The sequence below is a fragment of the Oncorhynchus mykiss genome, chromosome 27 (assembly GCF_057628025.1).
Source record: "Oncorhynchus mykiss isolate SJ-2025 chromosome 27, ASM5762802v1, whole genome shotgun sequence".
Classification (NCBI taxonomy): Eukaryota; Metazoa; Chordata; class Actinopteri; order Salmoniformes; family Salmonidae; genus Oncorhynchus; species Oncorhynchus mykiss.
In genome coordinates this window covers 40,080,001-40,091,251 of record NC_143048.1, presented here as the reverse complement: position 1 = coordinate 40,091,251, position 11,251 = coordinate 40,080,001, and the positions used below count along the sequence as shown (strand labels likewise).

The 11,251-nt window shown below is 41.0% G+C and overlaps 1 long non-coding RNA gene across 1 annotated transcript in view; it reads right to left on the bottom strand.

Annotated features, from left to right (window-relative positions):
• Window positions 1-1,419: 1,419 nt before the first annotated feature.
• Window positions 1,420-11,251, bottom strand: part of LOC149971309 (uncharacterized) — a 41,377-nt gene continuing 31,545 nt past the window's right edge. Inside the window, exon 2 of the long non-coding RNA XR_016492526.1 lies at window positions 1,420-2,316. This is a non-coding gene — a long non-coding RNA (uncharacterized LOC149971309). The remainder of the gene's footprint in view (window positions 2,317-11,251) is intronic.

Sequence of the window (11,251 nt, the reverse complement as noted above, 5' to 3'; positions counted from 1 at the left end):
CGCACACACACACACAAAGAGACACACACACCATTTCCATATAGACAAACTGTACTAACACACACACACACAGAGACACACATGTAATAAAATATGGTGCAGATAGACATGGCCGCTCTGTTTCTTGCTCCTAAGCAGCTTTGCAGTGTTTAAAAAAGAATTACTTTAAGTATATATTTCTCACATTATTAGCCCAGATTGTTTTTTGCGTTTTGCTTTTTGATATCTAAGCGGCGGCGGTACAATTTTTTACAATCACTTTGGCACTATTTTCAGAACCTTATGGTCATTTTTCAAAACTATAGACACAAAACTCAAAACGGTCATCACTTGTAACACAGGCTGTCCAAGGTTCAAAACATTGCATTGTGCATTCATATCTTTATAGAAACCTTGCACTTGCAGAATCATTGGTTCAAATAACTCATTTATCATGAAATACTATTGGAACATTCATTTAGATCACCCACACACAAGATACCGATAGTTTCACTGTGTAGTTGTTCGTACAATCATTAAATATTGTAGTACAAAATATGTGATACATGTTTCATTATGGTACTACACGTAAATACATTACTGTAAAAGGACTAGTAGAGAGAATACTACAGACACAGTGGAATCATTGAACAAAAAAAAGCTAAAATAATTAGCTACAAAAAAAGAAAAAACCTACAGTGGAGAACAATGACTCAATCGGGTTAAGGAAAGGAGAGTATGGGGGTAAGTAAAGGGTGGTACATTGTGGTTGGGCCTGACACCATGCTTGCACCATTTGAGCATGGTGGAACCTGACATTATCCCACACAATGATATAGGTCATGTCATCAGCTCTACAGACCTGATTTAGCTCATCAAGGAAGGTTACATTCGAACAGCGAATCATGTGGCTGCCTGCAACTCAATATATAGAGTCTATAGAGTAGAGAGCTTTAGATGTTGTTCGACCAACCATTAGAACAGGCAAGATGAGTAATCTAAGCAACTTTGACAGTGGTATGATTGTTGATGCCACACATGGTGATTCCAGAATCTCAGAAACAGCTGCCCTCCTGGGATTTTTACGCACTACAGTCTCTAGAGTTTACAGAGAATGGTGCGAAAAACAAAACACATTCAGTGAGCAGCATTTCTGTGGGCAAAACACCTTGTTAATGAGAGAGGTCAGAGGAGAATGTCCAGACTTATTCAAGATAACAGAAAGGCCACAGATGCTCAAATAACAGCTGTTGAAAACCTCTTAGAGCTACCCCACTACTTTTTTCAATTTTCCGCCTGAAGACATACCCAAATCTAACTGCCTGTAGCTCTGGCCCAGAAGCAAGGATATGCATATTCTTGGTACCATTTGAAAGGAAATACTCTGAAGTTTGTGTAAATGTGAATTGAAGGTAGGAGAATATAACACAATAGATCTGGTTTAGATAAAACAATGAAACAAACCATACGGTTTTTATTTTTATTGATGTATCATCATCTTTAAAATGAACAAGATAAAACAAACATTCAGATAGGATGATGGGGACAATTTCAGTGAAAAACATAAGAGGGCAACAGTATTTGTGCAAGGTTTCAGAAGGATAACTTCCAAAATGAGTGTGCTACATGACATTTATCATGAAGTCACCCAGGTGTCCCAAACAAGTAGCCCAAATGTACCCAAGTGGCCAAATTGGTGAAGGTATATATTTTGAAACAAATAACTATATACAAAATGCCAAAATGGTATTCGAACACACCCCCCCAAAAAAAAAATTTGAAAAGAATATGAAGAAAAAAATATATACATTTACAAAATAGCATGGGTAACTATTTACACACATTCAATATTTGGAAGACCCTCAGTCCTCTATCAAATCAAGTGTATTTATATAGCCCTTCGTATATCAGCTAATATCTCAAAGTGCTGTACAGAAACCCAGCCTAAAACTCCAAACAGCAAGCAATGCAGGTGTAGAAGCACGGTGGCTAGGAAAAACTCCCTAGAAAGGCCAAAACATAGGAAGAAACCTAGAGAGGAACCAGGCTATGGGGGGTGGCCAGTCCTCTTCTGGCTGTGCCGGGTGGAGATTATAACAGAACATGGCCGAGATTTTCAAACGTTCATAGATGACCAGCAGGGTCAAGTAATAATAATTACAGTAGTTGTAGAGGATGCAACAGAACAGCACCTCAACAGTAAATATTAACAGTTTAGGGTTCCATAGCCGCAGGCAGAACAGTTGAAACTGGAGCAGCAGCACGGCCGGGTGGACTGGGGACAGCAAGGAGTCATCATGCCAGGTAGTCCTGACGCATGGTCCTAGGGCTCAGGTCCTCCGAGAGAGAGAAAGAGAGAATTAGAGAGCGCATACTTAAATTCACATAGGACACCGGATAAAACAGAATAAGTATTCCAGATATAACAAACTGACCATAGCCCCCGACACATAAACTACTGCAGCATAAATACTGGAGGCTGAGACAGGAGGGGTCAGGAGACACTGTGGCCCCATCCGATGAGACCTCCGGACAGGGCCAAACAGGAAGGATATAACCCCACCCACTTTGCCAAAGCTCTACACAATATTGTGCTGCTGATGCCAGGTGCCATAGCAGTCTCTTTCTGCTGTAAAGCAGAGGGTCACCAAGCACGTGGCACAGGTGATGGGGGACTTAATTTTGCAAAGAACACAGCGACGCCTACATGCTGTGCCCTTTTGGCCCCGTATTTTTTTGTGAAGAATCAACAACAAGTGGGACACAATCATGAAGTGGAACGACATTTATTGGACATTTCAAACTTTTTTAATAAATCAAAAACTGAAAAATTGGGCGTGCAAAATTATTCAGCCCCTTCACTTTCAGTGCAGCAAACTCTCTCCAGAAGTTCAGTGAGGATCTCTGAATGATCCAATGTTGACCTAAATGACTAATGATGAAAAATACAATCCACCTATGTGTAATCAAGTCTCCGTATAAATGCACCTTGTTGTTGATTCTTCACAAAAAAATACAGTTTTATATCTTTGTTTGAAGCCTGAAATGTGGCAAAAGGTCGCAAAGTTCAAGGGGCCGAATACTTTCGCAAGGCACTATATATATATATAGAGTACAGGGAACATAAGGTTGAATATATTACTATTACTATGACCAGCTAGATCTACTGTCTCTTTTAAATTATGACATTTCAGCTAGATCTACTGTCTCTATTATATTATGACCGACCAGCTAGATCTACTGTCTTCATTATATTACATCAGACCAGCTGTATCTACTGTCTCCATTTCACTTTGGCCATTGTTGTGGGCCTGCCCTCCCCTCAACAGCCTCAAATAGGCTATTTCATGTGGGTTGGGGTGGGGCGGCAGACACACGCATCTCACATTTCATTACGTTACATTTTTATGTATTGCTTCTAAAATTAAAAAAAATCACAAATAATATTTTATATTATTAATTTCAAACAAGGGCATTAGCATGAGAAGAACTTACCAGTCCAAAACATGTCCTCTCCATTCAAAAAATATTCCTCCACTTGGGAATCGCTAAATGAATTGTCCTACAACAATCTCTGTCTCACTTTTCCGATCAATTTCTTCTAAAATTGTGTGTACATCTGTATATCTAGACTTAGATTTAGCTATCCCTGACTTAGTCGCCATAATGATTGATATATAAACAGCTGAATCTGCGCGTTTATGAAAACAACGCTTTGCGTAATATGTGTAGCTCCTTCTGGTATAAAACTTCAATAGTGAATGACTCTCTTTACTCCGGAGTTTACTACATGGGTTGGTCTTCCAACACATAACCATTGCATATTGCCGTTTACCTCAGCTCATTGGCTATCTACCCAGCTAGATTTCAAGACGATCAGTGGTCATTGGGTTAAAATACAGTCAATCAACGAAACAGTGGTCATATCATTGGTGCACAGTGATGTCATTACTTGTTGTCTTCAAATCGGTTTCTTTCAGTCAATACGTCCCGCGAAATGGCTCATCAGGTTTGGTTGTGTTACAAACAAACCAGTTGATTGCAGTGAAACCAAACATGACTGGAAAAGTCACGTTTTGTGTGGGTTATTTACCTGGAATGTGTCGTCGAAAAGGGAATGAGACGGAATTCACGACACAAGAGGTTCACAAAATGTTTCGTGTTAGGCTATAAAACCGGAATTTATCAAACAAAAGATCATTCATTGTGTAAAAATGAGCATTGGGATTGCAAACAGACGAATATCGTCAAAGGTAAACAATTTATTTGAATGCAGTTTGTGATTTTGTTACGCCTGTGCTGGTTGAAATAGTTATTTTTTATGGGGGTCTATCCTCAGATAATCGCTTCGTATTCTTTCGCAAAAAAATGTTTTTTTTAAAATATGACAACGTAGTTGGATTAGCAAGATTCTAGGCTTTCGATACATGTGACACACTTGTATTTTCATGACTTTTTAATATGACTATTTATGTAGCGATCACCGAATGTTGTGGAAATTCAGCCCGCTACCGGGTTCCGTGCTCAGAGAGGTTAAAACATTGGTGTGCAGAAGGGCATCTCTTAACGTACAACAATGTGAATAATTCAGGCTGTTCTGGAGGCAAAAGGGGGTCCTACCCAGTACTAGATAGGTGTACCTAATAAAGTGGCCGGTGAGCGTGCAGTAATGTCAAATCAGAAAACATGGTCTGGAAAAGTGGTACATGGGTACACGTCTGATTAAGAATGATGATGAAATATTACATCCATAGATAATGTAGTCCAATTGGTTCATGTTCCACGGTAATTGGGGTCAATGGATCTCGTTATCCTGAAACTTTCATGATCTAAACATGGAATATTGTTTGTCAGTTTCCATAAAACTATGCATTTAGAGTAATACAACAGTTACTTATCATTTTGAGCAGTTGTATCAATTGATAGTTTGATCATTGTAATGAAATGAATAGACAGTCATTTCAGATGTAATGTGTTAATTGCATTTTGAAATGGTAATACTTTGATGTTATTATGTCATTTTGAACAGGTGATTTTAGTTCAATGAACAAATGATCTTAGCTTTATGTGTATTGTATCCAAGCAATTGGAAAAAATCTTAGAGTTTTGAAAAATTTGCATTTTGATCATTGGTTGTGAGTTTTGTGTCTAGAGATTTTAAAAATGACATCAAGGTTTCAAAAGAACAAAATAACAAAATAACTCTCAGTGAAGAAGAAAGGCAGATGTGTATGTTTCATGATTAACAATTTTTATTTGAATTTGCCGTGCTGCATTTTCCCTGGATTTTGGCCAAGTGGGATGCAAGCGTCTCCTATACCATAAGTGGTTAATGAAAGTTTGATTTTTATAGTAATTTATTTGAATTTGGCGCTCTGCATTTTCCCTGGCTTTTGGCCAGGTGGGACGCTAGCATCCCACATATCCCAGAGAGTTTAATACAAACTGAAATTCACATTTCCTGAGGCGTCATTTATTGTAGCTGGGGACTTTAAGAAATCAAATCTGAGGAAAACGCTACCAAGTTCTAATTGCTTGTAGGACTCACGGATCAAAAACTCATGACCATTGGCTACTACCCCTTCCGGGATGATTACAAGGCCCTCCCCCACCCTCCATTCGGCAAATCAGATCATACATCCATTCTGCTCCTCCCTTCCGATAGGGAGAAACTCAAACAGGAAATTCCTGTGCTAAGGTCTATTCATTGCTGGTCTGACCAATCGGAGCCGTGATTTAAAAGTGTTTTGATCACAAGGACTGGGATATGATCCGGGTAGCCTCAGAGAATAACACTGACGTTTACACTGACACGGTGATTGGGATAATCAGGAAGTGTATAGGGGATGTTGTTCCCACTGTGAAGATTTAAACCAGTCCAAACAGGAAACAGGGCCAGATGTCAGCATTCGCGCAAAACTGAAAGAGTGAACCACCATATTTAACCACGGTAAGGTGACTGGGAATATGGTCAAATACAAACAGTCCAGTAATATCATTCTGTAAAGATTTCAAACAGGCAGAACGTCAGTACAGAGACAAAGTGGAGTCGCAATTCAAAGGCTCAGATACGAGACGAAGAGTTGAAGTCAGAACTTCATACACTTAGGTTGGAGTCATTAAAACTTGTTTTTCAACCACTCCACAAATTTCTTGTTAAATCTTCTTTAAGGATCAAATCCCGTTAACGGGATAGATTTGACAACATCCGGTGAAATTGCAGAGCGTGAAATTCAAAAGACATTAACAAACTATAGTTTTGGCAAGTCGGTTAGGACATAAACTGTGTGCATGACACAAGTCATTTTTCCAACAATTGTATACAGACAGATTGTTTCACTTATAATTCACTGTATCACAATTCCAGTGGGTCAGAAATGTACATACACTAAGTTGACTGTGTCCTTTAAACAGCTTGGACAATTCCAGAAAATTATGTCATGGCTTTAGAAGCTTCTGATAGGCTAATTGACATCATTTGAGTCAATTGGAGGTGTATCTGTGGATGTATGTCAAGGCCTACCTTCAAACTCAGTGCCTCTTTGCTTGGCATCATGGGAAAATCAAAATAAATTAGCCAAGACCTCAGAAAAAAAATTGTAGACCTCCACAAGTCTGGTTCATCCTTGGGAGCAATTTCCAAACGTCCTAAGGTACCACGTTTATCTGTACAAACAATTGTATGCAACTATAAACAGCATGGGACCACGCAGCCGTCATACCGCTCAGGAAGGAGATGCGTTCTGTCTCCTGGAGATGAACGTGCTTTGGTGCGAAAAGTGCAATCCCAGAACAACTGCAAAGGACCTTGTGAAGATGCTGGAGGAAACAGGTACAAATGTATCTATATCCACAGTAAAACGAGTCCTATATTAGCAGGTGGGTGCAGGGTAGCTTAGTGGTTAGACCATTGGGCTATTACCCGAAAGGTTGCAAGTTCAAATCCCCCAGCTGACAAGGTACTAATCTGTCATTCTGCCCCTGAACAAGGCAGTTGTTCCTAGGCTGTAATTAAGATTTTGTTCTTAACTGACTTGCCTAGTTAAATAAAGGTAATAATAATAATAATACAAATATCAACATAACCTGAAAGGACGCTCAACAAGGAAGATGCCACTGCTCCAAAACTGCAATAAAAAGGCCTGACTACGGTTTGCAACTGCACATGGAGACAAAGAATGTACTAATTGGAGAAATTTCCTGATGAAAGAAAAATAGAACTGTTTGGCCATAATGACCATTGTTATGTTTGGAGGAAAAAGGGGGAAGCTTGCAAACCGAAGAACACCATCTCAACTGTAAAGCACGGGGCTGCCAGCATCATGTTGTGTGGGTGCTTTGCTGCAGGAGGGACTGGTGCACTTCACAAAGTAGATTGCATCATGAGGTGGGAAATATAATTTGGATATATTGAAGCAACATCTCAAGACATCAGTTAAAGGTGGACGCAAATGGGTCTTCCAAATGGACAATGACCCCAAGCATATTTCCAAAGTTGTGGAAAATGGCTTAATTAAGGACAACAAAGACAAGGCATAGGAGTGGTCATCACATAGCCCTGACTTCAATCCTATAGAAAATTTGTGGGCAGAACTGAAAAAGTGTGTGCGAGCAAGGAGGCCTGCAAACCTGACTCAGTTACAGCAGCTCTGTCAGGAGGAATGTGCCAAAATTCAGCCAACGTATTGTGGGAAGCTTGTGGAAGGCAACCTGAAAGGTTTCACCCAAGTTAAACATTCTAAAGATAATGCTATCAAATATTAATTGAGTGTATGTAGACTTCTGACCCACTGGGAATGTGATGAAGAAATAAAATCTGAAATAAATAATTATCTCTGCTATTATTCTGATATTTCACATTCTTAAAATAATGTGGGGATCCTAATTGACCTAAACAGGGATTATTTACTTGGATTAAATGTCAAGAATTGTGAAAAACTGAGTTTAAATGTATTTGGCTAAGGTGTATGTAAACTTCCGACTTCAACTGTATGTGTCAGGGGCACCGACTTGTTGCTGCCGGACAAGCAAAACACATTCTTCATCCGAATTGAGGATATCGATGTGGGCCATTGCTGAGGATTGTGAGCTCTCGTTCTCCGTGGCCAACATGAGTAAGACATTTAATCTTGTAACCCACGTCAGCCCTAGCCGTGTCCTTAGAGCATGCGCAGACCAGCTGGCTGGAGTGTTTACGGACAAATTCAATCTCTCCCTATCCCAGTCTGCTGTCCCAACTTGCTTCAAGATGTCTACCATTGTTCCTGTTCCAAAAAAAAGCGAAGGTAACTAAACTGAAGGACTTTCGTCCCGTAGCACTCACTTCTGTCATCATTTAAGTGCCTCCACCTTACCCGACACACTAGACCCACTGGAATTTGCATTAGGCCTCAATAGATTCACAGATGATTCAATCACAATTGCACTGCAAACTGCCCTATCCCACCTGTACAAGAGGAATAACTATGCAAGGGCGTTGTTCATTGACTACAGATCAACTTTCAACACCATAATATCCTCCAAGCTCATCATTAAGCTCAGGGCCCTGTATCTGAATTGTGCCCTGTGTGACTGGGTCCAGGACTTCCTGATGGGCCGCCCCCAGGTGGTGATGGTAGGCAACAACACATACACTACTCTGATCCTCAACACAAGGGACCCTGCAAAGGTGCGTTCTCAGCCCTCTCCTGTACTTCCTGTTCACCCATGACTGCATGGCCATGCACGCCTCTAACTCAATCATCATGTTTGCAGACGAGACAACAGTGGTAGGCCTGACTACCAAGAGCGACGAGACGGCCTACAGGGAAGAAGTGAGGGCCCTGGCAGGGTGGTGCCAGAAAAATAACCTCTACCTCAACAACAACCAAACGAAGGAGCTGATCGTGGAATTCAGGAGGCAGCAGAGGGAGTACCCCCCCATCCACATCGACGGGCCGCAAGGTAAAAACGCTTTACATTTCTTGGCATCACTGACCATTTAAAATGATCAACAGTGCCTCTTCAACTTCAGGTGGCTGAAGAAATTCGGCTTGGCCCCTAAGACCCTCACAAACCTTTTCAGATGCACCACTAAGAGCATCCTGTCAGGCTAAATCACCTCACCGCCTGGTATGGCAACTGCACCATCCACAACCGCAGGGCACTTCAGAAGGTGTTGCGGTCTTCCCAACGCATTACAAGGCTTGCCTTCCAGGACATCTACAGCACCCAGTGTCACAGAAAGCCAAGAAGATCATTAAGGACCTCAACCACCTGAGTCACGGCCTGTTCTTTCTTTCGTTCTCCCTATGTACAGTGCCTTGCGAAAGTATTCGGCCCCCTTGAACTTTGCGACCTTTTGCCACATTTCAGGCTTCAAACAAAGATATAAAACTGGATTTTTTTGTGAAGAATCAACAACAAGTGGGACACAATCATGAAGTGGAACGACATTTATTGGATATTTCAAACTTTTTTAACAAATCAAAAACTGAAAAATTGGGTGTGCAAAATTATTCAGCCCCCTTAAGTTAATACTTTGTAGCGCCACCTTTTGCTGCGATTACAGCTGTAAGTCGCTTGGGGTATGTCTCTATCAGTTTTGCACATCGAGAGACTGAAATTTTTTCCCATTCCTCCTTGCAAAACAGCTCGAGCTCAGTGAGGTTGGATGGAGAGCATTTGTGAACAGCAGTTTTCAGTTCTTTCCACAGATTCTCGATTGGATTCAGGTCTGGACTTTGACTTGGCCATTCTAACACCTGGATATGTTTATTTTTTAACCATTCCATTGTAGATTTTGCTTTATGTTTTGGATCATTGTCTTGTTGGAAGACAAATCTCCGTCCCAGTCTCAGGTCTTTTGCAGACTCCATCAGGTTTTCTTCCAGAATGGTCCTGTATTTGGCTCCATCCATCTTCCCATCAATTTTAACCATCTTCCCTGTCCCTGTTGAAGAAAAGCAGGCCCAAACCATGATGCTGCCACCACCATGTTTGACAGTGGGGATGGTGTGTTCAGCTTTGTTGCTTTTACGCCAAACATAACGTTTTGCATTGTTGCCAAAAAGTTCAATTTTGGTTTCATCTGACCAGAGCACCTTCTTCCACATGTTTGGTGTGTCTCCCAGGTGGCTTGTGGCAAACTTTAAACAACACTTTTTATGGATATCTTTAAGAAATGGCTTTCTTCTTGCCACTTTTCCATAAAGGCCAGATTTGTGCAATATACGGCTGATTGTTGTCCTATGGACAGAGTCTCCCACCTCAGCTGTAGATCTCTGCAGTTCATCCAGAGTGATCATGGGCCTCTTGGCTGCATCTCTGATCAGTCTTCTCCTTGTATGAGCTGAAAGTTTAGAGGGACGGCCAGGTCTTGGTAGATTTGCAGTGGTCTGATACTCCTTCCATTTCAATATTATCGCTTGCACAGTGCTCCTTGGGATGTTTAAAGCTTGGGAAATCTTTTTGTATCCAAATCCGGCTTTAAACTTCTTCACAACAGTATCTCGGACCTGCCTGGTGTGTTCCTTGTTCTTCATGATGCTCTCTGCGCTTTTAACGGACCTCTGAGACTATCACAGTGCTGGTGCATTTATACGGAGACTTGATTACACACAGGTGGATTGTATTTATCATCATTAGTCATTTAGGTCAACATTGGATCATTCAGAGATCCTCACTGAACTTCTGGAGAGAGTTTGCTGCACTGAAAGTAAAGGGGCTGAGTAATTTTGCACGCCCAATTTTTCAGTTTTTGATTTGTTAAAAAAGTTTGCAATATCCAATAAATGTCGTTCCACTTCATGATTGTGTCCCACTTGTTGTTGATTCTTCACAAAAAAATACAGTTTTATATCTTTATGTTTGAAGCCTGAAATTTGGCAAAAGGTCGCAAAGTTCAAGGGGGCCGAATACTTTCGCAAGGCACTGTATATATACTGTATTGTGTGTATTTTCACACTCTGGATACAGACATTGCTCATCCTAATATTTCTATACTTCTATATTTCATTATTTTACTTTTATGTTTGTGTGTTTTGTTGTGTACTGTTAGATATTACTGCACTGTTGGAGCTAGGAACAGAAGCATTTCTGTCACACCCTGACCTGTTTCACCTGCCTTGTTCTTGTCTCCACCCCCCCTTCAGGTGTCACACCCTGACCTGTTTCACCTGCCTTGTTCTTGTCTCCACCCCCCCTTCAGGTGTCACACCCTGATCTGTTTCACCTGCCTTGTTCTTGTCTCCACCCCCCCTTCAGGTGTCACACCCTGATCTGTTTCACCTGC